The sequence below is a fragment of the Leopardus geoffroyi genome, chromosome B1 (genome assembly GCF_018350155.1).
Source record: "Leopardus geoffroyi isolate Oge1 chromosome B1, O.geoffroyi_Oge1_pat1.0, whole genome shotgun sequence".
In the NCBI taxonomy this organism is placed as follows: domain Eukaryota; kingdom Metazoa; phylum Chordata; class Mammalia; order Carnivora; family Felidae; genus Leopardus; species Leopardus geoffroyi.
The window spans coordinates 125,179,222-125,197,362 of record NC_059327.1 but is presented as its reverse complement, the minus strand read 5'-3'; positions in this window follow the sequence as shown (position 1 = coordinate 125,197,362).

The window sequence follows — 18,141 nt, the reverse complement described above, 5'->3', positions numbered from 1 at the left end:
AATGAGTTTATACAAATTAAATATATGAAGACATTTTAGTGCAAATGAGACCAATTTCATTCATCTTATTTGATAAACTCCCTCTTTTTTAATGCTATTTAAATTCGTTTCTCTAGTGTTCATTACATAGTATTCATATATCTACAAAAAGTTACACTTTCTCCAAAGATAAGCTTTTGAAAATAGTAAAAACTTTGAAATACATCTAATGACAAAAACAACTTTTTTTTTCTTTCAAACCAGTAAAAAAGTATATGGGAAGTGGAATAATTGAATACTGTTCATAAATACCTTAATTTTCCTTGTGCATTTGACTTAAGTTCATTAATACCATAAAAATATTTCTAGTGTAAGTTTTATTTAATTGCATTATATATTTAAGGTTTTCACATACATGTATCACAACTTTTTTTTTCCCAAAAATATAACTGCAGTTAGTCATAGGGCCTCAGAATCTCTTCTCTTAATGCCTCAGTCATGATTTCAAGGAAATTCAGAGCTTTGTTTTCTGTGCTCTGTTATAAGACCACAGGGAACTATAGTTGCACAAAGAAGAAGATCAATTAAGAGACAGATGATTCTTTCTGATATTTTGGGAACATGGTCTCTACACGATTTTTAATTCTGTTTTTTTAATCAGTCTTCAGAGAAAATTCCATTTAGATTTATTTTTGTGGCAGCCATGAAAATGTGCCACTCAGATCTCCTGCTGTGAAGAGTATAATGGACTGACTGTTGGTCCCAGCTGCTGCCTGTCTGGATCCACCATTTCATTTCTTGCCAAGTTCTGCTTCCCATGGCCTGCTTCCAACCAATGACTAAATATGCACTGGTACTAATGTAGGCTTATCAAGTGAGATGCAGGATTCTAGCGACTGTCTTTGGCTGGAAGCCTCCCTGTAGGTTTGACCAGAGCTTTCTCACAACTATACTGGAGTCTGAGACTCTTCCCCACCCAATCCTCTTTCCTTCCCTGTCTCGTTTCACAGGCATCAGACCTGCACTGCGGCATAAGTCTCCCTGAGCCTTCTCCTATTCAGTTCCCAACCAATGTTTGGTGTACTTAATCCCTTCTTGGCAGACCCAAACTAATGCACATCTCAAGTAAAGTTGACTCTATTGTCACAGAAAGACAGCTAACTAGAAGTAGAGTAAACGTACGGTAGGATCAGAAGATTGGTATAATATTTTGTCAGGGTGATTCAACACTTTCACATTATTATCAATTCAATCAATCATTCATTCATTCAACTTTTCTTGAATGACTACGATATATAGGAAATCTTCAAGACATAGGATCAAAAATAAAAATCCTACACTTTACTGTCTTTTCCTTTCTAGTGCTAATATAATTCTTCTCTATTCTAACATTATGATTCATCAATAATGAGCAGTCTCCCTGAGCATGTTGTAGTATCTCATTCCTGCATACCTTAGTCCAACTTCTTCCTCTGCTTAGAAGGTGTCTCTCTACTCTCTGCTGCTCACCTGAATGTGTTATCCTTCCCAGTCTCCACCTGCTTAACAAATACCTTCCTATTCACCTTCTAGGTTTCCTCTTATATTCGATCAGCCCTGTGAAGATTTCTATGATGCTTTAAAGTGGATTCAAATGTTCCTGGGATTGTCAAGTATCTAGTTATTTAAACAAGCAGCCCAGTAAAAGTAATCACTAAATGCTAACCAGAAAATAAGTTGGAGTATGGCTGTCTTCAATATTTCACATCATGCCTCTTATCTGTTGTTGTTGTTCCACAGTTATTTTTATAAAACATATTTAAACATATTCTTGCAACTACAGATGCTTTTTTCCTTATACTTCCAATACACTTTAATGAACAAGTAAGATCCCATTTAATGAGGGAGATGTATACATGCACAGATAGTTTTAATGCACTTAGACAAATTCTTTAAGGGAATATAAATTATTTGTTGTTTACAATAGTAAGCAATGGCATATCAAGAAGAGACATCTCAGGGTCTTAGAAGCCTAATATCTCCCTCGGAGATCAATGGAGTTTAAGTTATATGTGTTTTCTCTCCCCCAACATCTCATTATTTCAATGATTTTTGATTTATCTTAATAAACTGCTGTAATGAATTGAGTGAATTAAATGACAATAGTATTTTTTAAAAGAAAAGACATTTTCGTTTACAATTTCCACATTTATTTTCTCATCATTTTTGATGATGTTGAGGCAGGGTTCTTTATTTGCTTTGCAAGTGGAGAGGGAATCTTACACTTCCTAATATGACCATCTATATTTGAGTTGGAAAAGTCAGAACTTTTATATTTAAACATTTTTATAAGCCAAAACCACTTCTTCCCCACAAAGTGTAACTTGTTAAAGAGTCAACAAATATTACGTGTCAACAAATATTATTGTATCTATGATGTGCCACTCTTCCCATTTGTAGGGTATATTTTATAATATTTCTGAAGGATGCATCGATATCACAAATTTAAACCGTTATTTTATCTCCTTCTGAATAAATTTTATTAGATATTTGATGTCAACTTATTTGCTAGACACTAAAACTCAATATAATTAATTATTATATATTTGAGTTATACATAAATACAGTTAAATACATTTTGTATTTAACATTCATAATTTGTAAGTCTCTCTTACTGGGTATGTGACATAGTCATTTTAATAATAAATATATATTTATATATATTTACTGAAAAGAATGGGTGAATCACTTAAATAACATTTTCCTGACCTGCTTCAAGAAATAATGGCTGCCTATTATTTTAGTACGTTTTGGGTATAATTATAAAACTAGGGAAGCCCAAAGAGGACACAGAAGAGCTGCAGCATATGTTGTTCTCTCCATATTCAGTCCCCAGTTTTCCTTTTAGAGTAAATTTAAAATAAATGGCTGTGGTGACATGGAAGTCACATCTAGGGAAGATCGTTAGGGATAACGTGCAAGGCATGAGCCACGGAAATGGCTGCTGGGTTGCTGTGGGTGAGGCTTCTGGAAAAGTGCAGTCGAAACTTTCCCACCCATTGCTCTGGGACGCCAGAATCAGATCCCAGCTGACAAGCCTAATGGTATTTAGGCCTGTGACAAATCTGATTTATTTGGGTGTTCTTCCTCTGCTTCCATAAAGGAACTGCTGATGTGGTGACATATTAGTCATTGTGCCTCTAGAGCCGTTTCTTCTGCTGGTAGCGGAACCTCTGTTCAGCAGGACCATAAATTTATTTCAGAACCAGTGTCATGTTTCTGTTCTGCGTGAAGACTCTGTTAGGTCCTCTGTCAAGCAAATCCCCCGACATCCATTTTCTCAAAGTCAAGATGTCTGGCTAGACAACAATTTAGTTAATTAAGGAGAACGCTTCACAAAACGCTGATGGCGTGAGGGAGGAGGGGCTTGGGCTGTGTGAAGAAACAGTGGGGCTTGCAACTTGATCATTTAAGTGAAATTAGAATTGAAATGTATCATTAAGTATGATTGCCCCTAATATCTAAAGCAGTGTTGTCTGTTCCGTTCTCCCTTAAAATCTAATTACTGTACAACCAGAACTGCCTTCTCCGTAGTAACTTTTAAGAAATAGTTTTATTTCTGGAGGTGTTTTCTCTCAGAGTCCAGTAGTTGCCTTTGCCTTTACACCGCTGGGAGTTAAATGATCAATGACTAGATTTTTTTTTTCTCTTTGAGTCTCATGCTTTTTCTCCCTGCTATTAACTGAACTTTATCTCCCAACAAATTCCTTCTATGCTGGCTGGTGTCAGTTCTCTAGAATCCTTTTCTTTTTGTCCCCTCTTACCTCTCCAGGCTAAAGGAAATTTTATTCTTAATTTTTCTTGGCAACAGTGTAAACTAAAATATTAAAGAAACATGTATTAACACCAAAATAAACACTCTGCTTGTTTTGTTTTGTTGTTTTGTTTTACAGCTAGTAGACTCTGGTACACCAAATCATGATTACTGATAACACATTCTAGCTACGCTTTGCAATGCTTTCTGTTTTTACCCTCATACTCATCTGTGTATTCTTATTTTAACGGGATTGCAAATCAAAAATTGGGCAAATTGTCTCAGTGGTGTGAAGTTTAGAGTATTATCTCTTTTTCTTTTTCCACTGAAAATATATCTAAACTTTTCTACAATGGTAAAATTGTAAGCATTTTATAATGATCATATTGTCTTCGTCTTGGCAAATATCAGTTAGGTATGAATATTGAAGGAAATCATCCTGTGCCATTCTTTATATTTAATTGAATCATGGGAATTTTCTTTTGGCTAATATTTATCAATTTTATTTTATTTGCATTGTTGAAATAGTGATTTTCAATATTTTAATTTTGTTGGAAATTTAAAGAGAAAATAAAATGATATTCTTCTATTTTAGGGTATTTAATGCTAATATTAGTAATTTGTACTTATGAAAAGTCTTGCAAGGCATGAAATCTACTGGTTGACCTATAATAAATACTAAAATATCATAGGAGTTATTAAAATCATTTTATAATATAGATGCCTTATATCTTTATTAAAAATTATCAATATTTTGATTCTTCCAATCAAAAGTGAATATCTTCTAGCCTCACATGGATATACCTATGACTGACCCAAATAGGAATGGATAGGTTTACCCCAGGTATCATGCTTATAAGGTATTCTTTAGCTGGTTGGCCTGCTTTTACCCAAGGTTAACAATTGTGATTTTACATTTAGTAAAGCTGATCCTTATGCTTCCTTTTAATCTATTCATACCTAACTAAATATTTTTTAATGTTTATTTATTTTTGAGAGAGAGCGGCAGAGCATGAGTGGGGTAGGGGCAGAGAGAGAGGGAAACAAAGAATCCAAAGCAGGCTCCAGGCTCTGAGCTGTCAGCACAGAACCCGTCGCGGGGCTTGAACCCATGACCGCAATATCATGACCTGAGCAAAAGTCAGACGCCCAACCAACTGAGCTACCCAGGAACCCCCATACCTAACTAAGTTATTTGTTACAAACTTTATAATAAAAAACAGTAGAAGTTATTTGAAAACAACAAACCCTTGTAATGCAATGCATAATGTAGGATTAAAAAACATGTGGAATGAGAATTTCTGGTGCTTATTTTTAACTGGGTTTTTGGTTTTCTTAATGTGGAGTTTCAAGCATTCTTTGTATATTTTGGATGTGTAATTTGCAAAATTTTTCTCCCAGACTGTGGGTTGTGATTTTATTCTCGTAAGAGTACCATTTTCATATAAAAATATTTTAATTTGGATTTAATCCAATTTATTCTATTTTTTATTGTACACCTTTAGTGTTATATATAAAAACTTATCATAGAATCAAAGGTCACATACATTTTTTTCTCCAGTGTTTTATTTTACATATTTTATCATTTGATGTTTTACATTTATGTCTATGATACATTTGAAGTTCGTTTTTGTATAAGATGTGAGAGATGAGTCAAGGCTCATTTTTTGGTGTGTGTGTGTATATATATATATATATATATATATATATATACATATATATATATATTACACACCTTTAGTGTTATATATAAAAACTTATCATCGAATCAAAGGTCACATACATTTTTTTTCTCCAGTGTTTTATTTTACATATTTTATCATTTGATGTTTTACATTTATGTCTATGATACATTTGAAGTTCGTTTTTGTATAAGATGTGAGGGATGAGTCAAGGCTCATTTTTTGGTATATGAATGTCTAAATGTCCCAATACCATTTGTTCAAAACACTGTCCATTCTTCACTATGTTGATTTTGAAACTTTGAGAAAAGCCAATTGATTATCGTTGCGTGGGTCCATTTCTGGACTACTATGTTCCACTGAACCATCTATCCTTACTGTAAGTCTTAAAATCATGTAAGAGTTTTCCGATTTTTTTCTTCCCAGAATTGTTTTGGCTCTTCTAGTTACTTTCATGTTCCATATAAAAATGATTGCTTGGATTTTTGAATGGGATTGTATTGAATCTCTACATTAAATTGGGGAGAATTGTCATCTCGATAATATTGAGTCTTCCAATCCATTAATATTGTATATATTTCCATTTATGTAGACATTCTTTGATTTCATCAATATTTTATATTTTCCAGTGTATATAACCTACATGTTTTGTTCATTTTTAGTGCAAATACAAAACGATATAGTCACTTTGGAAACCAGTTTGGCAGTTTCTTATAAAGTTAAACACACATTTACCATACCAACCCGCAATCCTTTTCCTACTTATTCAATGAATTAAAAAATATGTTCATACCAAAATCTGTATGGAAATGTTTATAACAACTTTATTTAAAAAGTGGAGGAAACCAAGGCATCTTCAACCCCTGGATGGACAGACAAATGGTACATCCATACAGTAGATAATAATTTATAGTAAAAGTATTGAGGAAGTGATTCATACAGTAAGGAGGAACTGCTAAGTGAAACGTGATGGATCCCAAAGATTATATATTGTATGGTTTCATTTATTTGACCCTCTGAAAAGCTAAAACTGTAGGAATGAAAAATAGCTAATTATTTATGAAGAGTTGGTGTGGGGGGAGAAGTTGGCTACATATGACCAGCACAAGTAAATTTTTAAGGTGATGGAACTGTAATGAAAGAAACTTTGGTGGTGGACACATGATGATATGCATGTATCAAAATCCATAGAATTGTAGTACATTGCAAAATGAGAACTTTAATGTATTCAAATTTCAAGAAAATCAGTCAGGATGCTGAGGAATCCCAGGACGTAATGCAGACTTTTGCAATAAACTTAATTTCTAATGAATGGCATAGTCTCACTGAAAGAAATGGGGGCAAAGATACTGAAGTAAGTAACTTTGGAAAACAGTGTTTTGATTGGATACTAAAGGCTACCCCAAAAATTGAACTGTACAGATCTTCTTCAACTTACAATAGGGTTATATCCTGAAAAACCTGTCATAAGTTGATAATATTGTAAGTTGAAATGTATTTAATACACCTAACCTACCAAATATCATAGCTTAGCTTGACCTACCTTAAACATACCAAGGACACTTACATTAGCTTACGGCTGAATGAAATCATCTCATACAAAGCCTATTTTTTAATCAAGTATTGATTATCTTGTGTAATCTATTGACTACTGTATTGAAAATGAAAAGCAGAATGGTTGTATGGGTACAGAATGGGTGTAAGTGTATCAGTTGTTTACCTCCCTGATCACATGGCTGGCTGGCAGCTGTGGCTGCTGTCACTGCTCAGAATGAGGAGAGTATCCTACCGCATATTAGTAACCCAAGAAAAGATCCAAATTCAAACGTCATAGTATGGTTTCCACTACATGTGTATCACTTTCACATCATCATGAAGTTGAAAAACTATTAAGTTGAACCATTGTAATTTGGGGACCATCTGTACCCAAGAAATACTGTACTCTAGTTGATACCTTTATTTTAATGGGTCTATGAATTAGCAATTCTGAACCAGCTTCACATATCCACTAGGTTTGAACAGATACATAAATAAATTATAAATAAAGGGACCCAGGTTTCTTACTGTAAGAAGTAAAATGACATAAAAAGAGAGGGGAGGAACACTAGGATAAATTTTGTGGTGCTGAACTGGAGTTGGAGATTTATTTATTTATTTTTTTTTTTCCCGACGTTTACTTATTTTTGGGACAGAGAGAGACAGAGCATGAATGGGGGAGGGGCAGAGAGAGAGAGAGACACAGAATCGGAAACAGGCTCCAGGCTCTGAGCCATCAGCCCAGAGCCCGACAGGGGGCTCAAACTCACGGACCACGAGATCCTGACCTGGCTGAAGTCGGACGCTTAACCGACTGCACCACCCAGGCGCCCCCTGGAGTTGGAGATTTAAATATGAACACATTCTTATTGTAATGTAATTGGTGATAGGTGAAAGACAGAAATATAGAAGTGTATTTCCTAACTCTACCCATTGAAAGGGTTCAGCTTCAGTAAAACCTCAAAAAAAAAAAAAAAAAAAGATCACACTGGGTACCTGGGTGGTTCAGTCAGTTAAGCATCCGACTTCGGCTCAGGTCATGATCTCATGGTCTGTGAGTTCAAGCCCCGCATCAGGCTCTGTGCTGACAGCTCAGAGCCTGGAGCCTGCTTCGGATTCTGTGTCTCCCTCCCCTGCTCATGCTCTGTCTCTCTCTGTCTCAAAATTAAATAAAAACATTAAAAAAAATTTAAAAAAGAGAGAAAAGATCACACCTAGCACTCAGATCTTAGTTTCTAAATATCAGTCTCTAATAAAAGAAAACAAGGGTCACTGCAAAAATGGCTCATTATAAAATATGAGCCTTACAGCATCTTGCAGTTCCTGTAAGAAAGTTGAAAATTTTCAAAAGAAGAACCGTATCCAAAAAAAAAAAAAAAAAAAAAAAATGAACCATATCAAAAGGACACCTGAAGGTTAACCTGAGAGTGTTTCCACTAGCTAAAAGTAGAACAATTTGAATAAGAAAAGATAATGATAATAACCCAAGTCTATCCCAAGGATAACATAAATATCCATGAGTCCATACTGGTAAAAGTGAATGATTGAGTAAATAAATAGATGAGGGAGAGACAAATATTCCCTTCAGAAAAATTGAAAATAATAAATGTAAGAGGAATGAGAGTAATAAAAAATCACAGATGAATGCTAAAATTATAGAATAAAAAAGGAGACACTGGGTACCTACATATCCACAAACTACCTCCCACAAAATAATTGCTGTTGTGGTATGAACATACGTCCACGAATTCTTTGATACTCCTCCTTCCAGGAAGTGGAGCTTATTTCCCCTTCCCTTAAGTGTGGGCTGGATTTAGTGATGCGTTTCCTATATATAAAGTACAGAGTGGGAAAAAGAGTAACTTTAAGGGGGAGAAACTTGGCAAACACCACTATCATCAAGTGACCAAGGTTAAATCATCAGTAATAAACAATGTTGATATCATATACCCCCAATATGGGGTGATGAAAAGGGCATTTCACCTTTGTTGTATTCTTCCCCAAACCTATGGTATCAATATAATCCTGAGAATCATCCCACAAATACACAGGGACATTCTATTTGGAAGTGTTAAGGTTATGAAAAACAGGGAACAGCTGAAAAACTGTCACAGAATGAAGGAGACTAAGGAAACAGAAGGCTGAGTACAGTGTAAAACCCTGGGTTTGGATTCCCGAACAGGAAATTAACATACGTGGAAAAATATTTGGAATCTGAATAAAGTCCGTAGTTTAATCAGTATTTTTGTGCCAATGTTAATTTCTTAGTTTTGATAAATACACCATGGTTGCATAAGATGTTATCATCAAAGGCACTAGGATGAAGGGTTCAGGGGAACTTTCTATACTGTCTTTATAACTTTAAAAAAATCTAAAATTACTTCAAAATTCAAAGTTTAAAAAATATCTATGGAATTATTTTCTGAACATTCAGAATGGCTGGTCTAATTAGAGAATGGCCAGGGAAGTGTTTCTTCCAGATTTGTTCTGGGCCTCTGGTTTTATTGTCCATTCAGTTTTGCACAATCTGTCTTCTTTGTCCAATTCCCCAAGTTTTATGATGACTGCTCTCAGAATAATCACTTCTCTGTGCTAGAGATGCTTTTTAAAAATTGCAAATAGTTATTTATTCATTTTTGCTGATCTTTTGTAAAGTAGATGTTGTGTATAATACCTGAAATTCAGAGAGAAAAGCCAACCTATATGATGCAATTGTTGGACTTCGTTCTGAAATGGGCACTATGCATGTTCATTAGGGAGTGTGTTTGCAAAGATATTGAGGCTTGGGAGGATGTGGCATTATCCAGATTTGGGGTAGTTTGATGAGCAGGAAGTATAGGTCTGTGTATATGAGTGGGCAGAAGATGTGGCTGGGAAAACATGGTGGGACCAAATCTTGAGGAAGCTGGAATCCAAACTCTGCAATAAAGTTTTTCTTTTTCTTTCTTTTTTTTTTTTTTTTGATTTTTTAGATGCTTTTATTTATTTTTGAGAGACAGAAAGAGACAGAGCAAATAGGGAGAGGCAGAGAAAGAGAGGGAGACACAGAATCCCAAGCAGGCTCCAGTCTCCAAGCTGTCAGCACAGAGACCGAGGCGGGGCTTGAACTCACAGACCATGAGATCATGACCTGATCCGAAGTTGGACGCTCTACTGACTGAGCCACCCAGGCACCCCTGCAATAAGGTTTTTCAATCGAGGGTATGAGGAGCCTTTCAAGGACTTAAGTAATGAGTTAACAAATCAAAGGCATATGTTAAATAAATTCTTCTCACAGTTAGAAGAATATTTGCAGATGGGTGATTCTGGAAAGCTAAATTATATGGCTTATACTCAATACTTAAATGAAAAGTTAAAATTATAAATAATTTAAGGGTCCTTTACCTAATTTTTATATGGCAAGCACATGTCTAAAGGTAATTGCTAAAGAAATCATCATTCCTCTACATACAAATATGAAATTTAGTATGTCAATAGTACATAAACAAAACTGAAAGATAAACACAAACCGAAAATATAATTGTCAGACATGTGGTCCAAGCTTATATTTCAACTTTTCTTAAAACTGATGAAAATATTTGAGTATACCAAGGAAACATTAGCAAAGATCATGAACTGGATGGCATTTCATGCTTCAAAGCGCTTATATCCCATACCTCAGAATGTGACCTTATTTGAAAATAGAGTCTTTCCAAATGGTCAAGTTAGGATGAGATTATTAGGGTGGGTGGGCCCTAAAATCCAATTAATCAGTGTCCTTATTAAAAGAGAAAATTTGGACAGAGATCTTTGTGCAGAGGGAAGACAATGTGAAGACGCAGGGTGAACGCCAAGTACAGATTAGAACCATGCTGCCACAAACCAAAAATCTTCCAGAAGCTGAGAGAGAGACTTGGAATCAATTCTTCCCTAGTGTCTTCAGAAAGAGTATGACCTTGCTGACATACTGACCTTGGACTTCTGGCCTCTGGAACTGTGAGGTGATAAATTTCTGTTGTTTAAGCTACACCGTTGGTGGTTGCTATGTCAGTCTTAACAAATTACTACACTGGGCTTGCAAAAAGAAAAAAGCAACACAGATAACTACTAAAATATGAGAACATGTTCTATCATACTTGCCATTGAGGAAATTCAAATTTAGAAAGCAAAATATGACTTTTAATGATCAAAAATTTTAAAAACTAACGGCGAGAGGATGTTAAAATTGGCACTCTTATACTGCCAGTGGAAGTGCAAATAATTAGACTTAAATACATGTAAAGATACACTTAATGTATTACGGCACTTAGCACAGTGATCGGTATATTGTAAGAACACAAATGATAGTTATAATGAATGGTGTAATTATAGATCTGTATTAAAATTATACATGCTATGTAATGATAGCAATAGCAATAAACTATCTCTGGATAGAAACTTGGCAAAATGTACCAGGGGTCTTAATATATAGACTCTGATCTATCAATTCCACTCCTAGAAATGTATTCCCTTTCTGTATTTAATAAAACTTTAACTCTGCTGAGGAGTAAGAAAAAAAGAGAGAAAGACAGAGGATATAAAAGAAATAAAAACCCAGGGTAATAGAGAAGGACTGGAAAATGTTTGAGATGAGGACCATGAGGAGTAAAATTATTTGCCTTGTCAGAATTTTTTTTGAGGTGACATTTGAGCAGTTACCCGAATGAGAAGCACAAGTCAGCCACAGGAAGACTTGTGCAGAAAGAAGGACCTCCAGTTAGTGGCATTGATCAGAGCAGGAGCCAAAGGAGGGGCCAACTAGTTTGCGTTATTGCAAGTGATATAGGAAGGCTGAAAGAATTGCACAGATATGTCACAGTGTCCCAATACACACTTACATGCACACGTATGCATGTACTAGCTGATGGGAGGGGCTCTCTCCAATCTTCCTTGAAGATAGGAACTTGCTTGTGTTTTGCAAGAGATTGAGTAGAGCAGTTAACTTTACCCGAAGAAGTTCACAAAGGTATCACAAAGCATGTGATTTTTAAGTTGAGTTTCAAGGAATTTGTAGGCGTTACCAAGTGAAGATGTAAGAAGCTATTCCATTCTGGAAACTGAAAGAATTGGTGTGTTTGAGGAATTAAGACAAGAAACAAGTGGCTGGATGGAGGGGCGCTTTGATGGCTCAGTCGGTTAAGCATCTGACTTCAGCTCAGGTCAGGTCATGATTGCAAGGTTTATAAGCCCCCAGAGCCCCGGATCCACTTGTCGGGCTCTGTGCTGACAGCTCAGAGACTGGAGCCTGCTTCTCATTCTGTGTTTCCCAGTGTCTCTGCCCCTCCCCCATTCTGCCTCTCTCTCTCTCTCTCTCTCTCTCTCTCTTTCTCTTTCTCTCTCTCTCAAAAATAAATAAACATTAAGAAAAATTTTTAAGTGGCTGGAAGGAGATTGTGCAGAAGATATAAACAGAAATTGGGGGTTGCTAATTATCTGAGATCAACTTGTGAGGGATTTTATATATACTGATAACAAATATTATAAAAGGGGGCAGGGATATTTTATGGACATTACTTTCCAGCCCGAATTGTTTTTAATATAATCTTATAATTAAATTCAGAACACAGTTTCTAAACATAAGATTGCCATATATTACTCCAGGAAGATCTTTGATACGTAGTTCCCTCTTCCATCAGAAAATAATAATATGTCATATTTTAAATAAAGGAGGAGAGGCACAAATCACCAGGATGAGATCTTTTTGGTATTTTTTTTTAAAATAGCCCAAATGACTACACTTAGTGATAAAAATATTATTGCCCCATTTTTGTAAATTGCAATGCTCTACTTTTAAAACAAATTTCTGGTGGGGGATGGGCTAAATGGGCTGGGGGCATTAAGGAGGACACTTGGGATGAACACTGGGTGTTATATGTAAGGGATGAATCACCGGATTCTACTCCTAAAATCATTATTGCATTATATGCTAACTAACTTGGATGTAAATAAATAAATAATAAAACAAATTTCTGTTTTTACTGTTAGCCCTTAAGATAGGAATTATTAATATACTCTAGTAACCATGAGATCCTTCATGATATATGCTGATATCATTTTTTTTGCTTAAAATTGAAACCTAATATAATAATGAGAATAGTAATAGCAAACATTTATACAGTATATACTAGGCCACTATTTTATGCACCTTTCATTATTATTGATTTTATAACTTTATAACGTAGTAACTATCATCATCATCATCATCATCATTTTGTAGGTGAAGAAACAGCAGCAAAAAGAAGAAACTGACCCAAGGTATGCAACAGAGAGGTGAAAAAGCAGGATAAAAATCCCCAGATATTTCACACTTACGGAAAAGAAGACAGATTGCTGCTTTGCGCAATTGAACAGATTTTCGAAAGAAAAACTGTAGAAAATGCAATTATTTATTAGTGCATTTCCCATAACATCTAACATGACATAGGTCTCATTCTTATTTGAATTGAATGCCTAAAATATTACTGAATCTAAACAAATACAAAATTTCAAATTGTTTTATTTGCTCCCGAAAATTGTGATATTAATTTTTCAATATAATAGAAGTGTAATACTATAATAGTAGTATCAGAAGGAAAAAACACATAATCTTATAGGTTCTTTTGAATGAGTTAGCCAACAATTTATATATGTATGACTGAAAAGCAGCATCTGGGAATAATGCAGCCATCACAAGTGCTGTCAGTTAGTTGACTTTGGAAGTCTACAGCTGTGGGCTCTGGGAAGAGATTCCTTTGGAGAAGTAGGTTCATCCCTCCTTTTTTCATTTTATAAGTCACTTGACTATGCTTTTTAATCAATGAAACAAACAAAGAAGTATTAATAAGGTGTTTATTAATACTTTGGAAACTTTAACAGTTCCAAAGAAGTAAAAATCTGATTCGTTAGTAATATCTTACCATTAAGTTAAAAAATTCTGTAATGTGAATATAGATATACTCAACTATCATGAACAAGGAAGTATATGGCAAAGAATGAAAGAATACAGGTGTTCTACTCTATAGCTGTTATAAGGTTGAAGACACTACTTCTACTATGTGATCAAGAAAGTCTTCAATAGAATAAGAGAGAGAGAAAACAGAGAAAGAGAACGAGAGAGAGAGAGGGGGAAAGAGAGAGAGAGAGAGAGTTGTAATTCTAACTTCATTATGTTTATCTCAGATACCATGATTGTTTCCCAGGCCTTAGTAATCTAAAACCATGCCATGAGCCCTGGAATTGGGAAAACTTCCCTTCCACTCTCCCTTCTCTTGCTTAGGAGCATAGTCTTCCAACTGTGCAGTGATCTAGACATAAAACTCAATGTTTTCCTCATTTGGCAGATAAAACCACACATGGACATAAAACATGTTATTTTAGTAGACTTTACAGAATACTCAACTTATGGGAGGGGTGGTTCGGGGAGAGACATTCCATTACTAGGAAGCCCTCCCTATTATTTCATCTCACCCAGTCCTCAGGTTCACACCGTCTTCCTGCCTCCCCTCTGTTCTCCTCCTCCTACTCTGTCCTCACCACTGTGTTCAGTGAGCCCACCCTCCTCACACACAACTCTTCTCACACTTTGTAAACAGCTTGTATGTTCTCTTTAGTTTCTCATAAGAAACATTTCAATGATCATCGTTTGCATACTCTAACTCCAAACATTGAAGGATCCCAAATTTAGTTAAGTATGTCACATTTTTTTCTCTTTTTCTTTAGTGAATTTCTTCATGTCGAATTAATTTTATTCATTTGGAAATTTACATCAAGGCAATTTGCTGGAGGAATAAGACATTGTTCCTGGCATTGGAGAACTCACCAGTGAGTGACTTTCTCCTTGTTTTTGCAAAGACTTTTTGGTCCCCATGTATTGTCCTATGCTCACTCTTCTCCATTCTTGTACTCTTACTTCTCCTTCCTTCTTTTATTCACAGAAAACCATTGAAATTTCCCTATTAGGTACTGCCATTAAATGGTCTTCCCTGAGTTTCCACAGCCAGCACTGATAGAAGCATCAGTGTTTAGTAAAAAGATCTGGAGTGGGAGGCAGGGATGGGGAGGGGGTGAGGCTTTGTTAGAAGCATTAAATATGTCCTCTTTTATCAAAGGTTAAGTAAATGCGAAGGAAGCCCTGGAAAGCTTAAGTGCTTTTTGATGGTGCTTTCTTCAGAAGATGGAGAGAGAAAAAAGAACCAATGATGTAGCATCTTATGCAAGATGCACTTAAGATCAGATCTCTTTATTATTACTCAGCAAGTCGTCCCAATCCTGAAGACATTATTTGGAGGATTTATAGTCCACAGAAATTTTAATTTAGGCAATCTCCAACAAAAAGCCTAAGGGGAGGAGAAATATGTATTAAGAAGAAATAAAATAAGGATCAATACCGAGATATTTTATAGACATATATGGAAATATCTACGCTAATATAGTTGAAAAAAATATCTTTATATCAGGGGTAATAAGTGAAACATTATTATAACCTATTCTGCGGAGCAACCAGATTATTTCATGGCAAAGAATTTTATCAGATTTCATATAGCATAAGAAGTGGCATTGCTAATCTAAAGGAAGAGGAGATAAGTTGGAAATTTGCAGACATTTGCCCAAGTGGAAAAAAAAAATAAAATGACTTAAGGACCAGCAATGGGCAATGATTTTTTTCCCCAAAATTTCTGGGTAGATTTGTACCTTGATAAAATCTATATTTTCTTTGAAGTCACATTCACCATAGTGGAATAGTGTATATATTAAAGGTACCAATGGTTCTACCTCTAAAATTGAACAGTCTATTCATATCAATGCCAATGTAATCTATGCCCTCCCAGGCATTCAATCTATGCCCTCCAAGGCAGCTAGAACAAACGTTATTAATCATTTCTTCTCTCTCCATTGTCCCCATTGTGACAACTCTGATTGAAGTTCCATTTCTCCCACTTCCTCCCCCAGAACAGTGCTCAGGCCGGCCTACTGGCACTCAATATTCTTTATTATGATTTTTTTTTCCTCTTTGCGTATGAAATCTGGTTGTCAACCCAAGACTCATGTTAATTTTACTGTCGTTTAAACTCCTTACGTATCTTCCCAACTGCCCATCATGCCTTTCGATCCATTTTATTTTGCATCATTTTCTCATTGTCACTGTACACCTTGATTGTTGGTCAAATGGAAATAGAAGCTTTCACCACATCAAATTGTGAAGCATGCATTTATGCTGTTGGGTTGTCTGTTATCATGGTCCTTGTTTGGTAGTGCATCATGGCTGCAGCACACTGCACCAACCTAATCATCGTTTAAAACATGTTGCTTTTAAAAGGTTTACTGCAGGGTGACATCAGGACTCCTATTCCCTGGCATACGAAAAACATAAAAATGTAGGCTCTTTTTTTTTTTTCAAAGTCAGTATTCTTAGTTACGATTCTAGTTGTTCATTGAAGTGTTTAGAAACTTGAGATTATTTGGTAGCAAGGAAAAATAAATCTCAGGTTCCTTGCTGGTTGCACAGTTTGCCAGTGGTGAACCAAAACTATCAAGGAATATGTGGAGAACCCATGACTGTACCTCTCCTAGACACGACTTTACAGAGAAAGCATTTTAAGAATGTCAAGGACAGATTTTAGCCTCATTTCAACTTTAAAATTACAAGCTGTACTGACAGCTGAGTCATTAATCTCTTCCATTCAATGTGAAGAAAAAAATCAGGGAATATGAACACTCTGAAATAGCAAATGTTCTATTGAAGTCTCAAACATGGGATATGTATTTTATTCCATTGCACAGCAACATAGTGAAACATTCCACCTTCCACCTCCATCTCAAAATCCTGTCTTGTCATTACAGTTTATCACACATTTCTTCTGGTGTATTTGTTTGGGACACCTGCTTTCTATAACTCCATGAAGTCTATAATCTTGCCATGTTGTGTGCCATGGGCAACTCCCCGGCAGCACAGTTCAGAGATATCAGGTGTAATGAGAATGTGAGACCACTAGTGGCCGCTGCTCTTTACGTTGCTTTCCCAAAGGCAGGCACCTGGACAATAGCAGTGACAGCATCCTTGGTGGCGGTGTCAGAGGAATTTGCATGTAATGATTTTCATAAAGAAACACATCTTGTAAGTATAGAATACTATTGAAATGTATCGTTTGCCTTGAAATACACCTGTTAGGTAGAAAGGGCACATATTTTTTTATCTCCATATTTAAATAAAGAAGCAAACACAAAAATCATTCAAGGTATAACAGTAGGTCATTTGCTTGTGACTTACAAGGCCATAAAAGTCCCTCTTATACATCAATTGTGAAACTCGGTCCTTGCTTAATAACAGTTTTTCAGAAGATTGGGAATGAGAGAAGAAAGTTTTACTTAGTTGCATACATCTGTTGTAAGTGGGCTCCAATTCCAGAAATGTTTAAAGGGGCAGCATATAATCAGGGAGCTGCTGTCTGGTAGCTGGTGCTACAACTCTAACCAGATCTCAAGGATTCTCACTATATCTGGCTTCCTTTACTTCTTAAAAATAACCAGAAATATCACCAGTATTGCAGATGAATAGCAAAATGAATCAAAGTCCTATTCTTTTCATTTAAAAATATAATGAAAAATAAAAACTTAATTTTTTTTAATTTTTAGTTATTTATTTAATTTTTTAATATTTATTTATTTTTGACAGAGAGAGAGACAGAGCATGAGCAGGGAGGGGCAGAGAGAGAGGGAGACACAGAATCCCAAGCAGGCCCCAGGCTCTGAGCTGTCAGCACAGAGCCCGACGCGGGGCTGGAACCCACAGACTGCAAGATCATGACCTGAGCCGAAGCCAGATGCTCAACCAACTGAGCCACCCAGGCGCCCCCTTAATTTTTTTAATGTTTATTTACTTTTGAGAGAGAGATACAGAGTGCAAATGGGAGAGGGGCAGAGAAAGAAGGAGACACAGAATCTGAAGCAGGCTCCAGACTCTGAGTTGTCAGCACAGAACTGGACTCAGGCTCGAACCCAAGGACCACGAAATCATGACCTGAGCCAAAGTCAGACACTTAACTGACTGAGCCACCCAAGTGCCCCAAGAATGAAAACTTTTAAAAACGTATATCAAAGTAAGGGTTTAACGACGTTGTATTTCTTTCCACTACATATAGGATGGCTTATGTAATA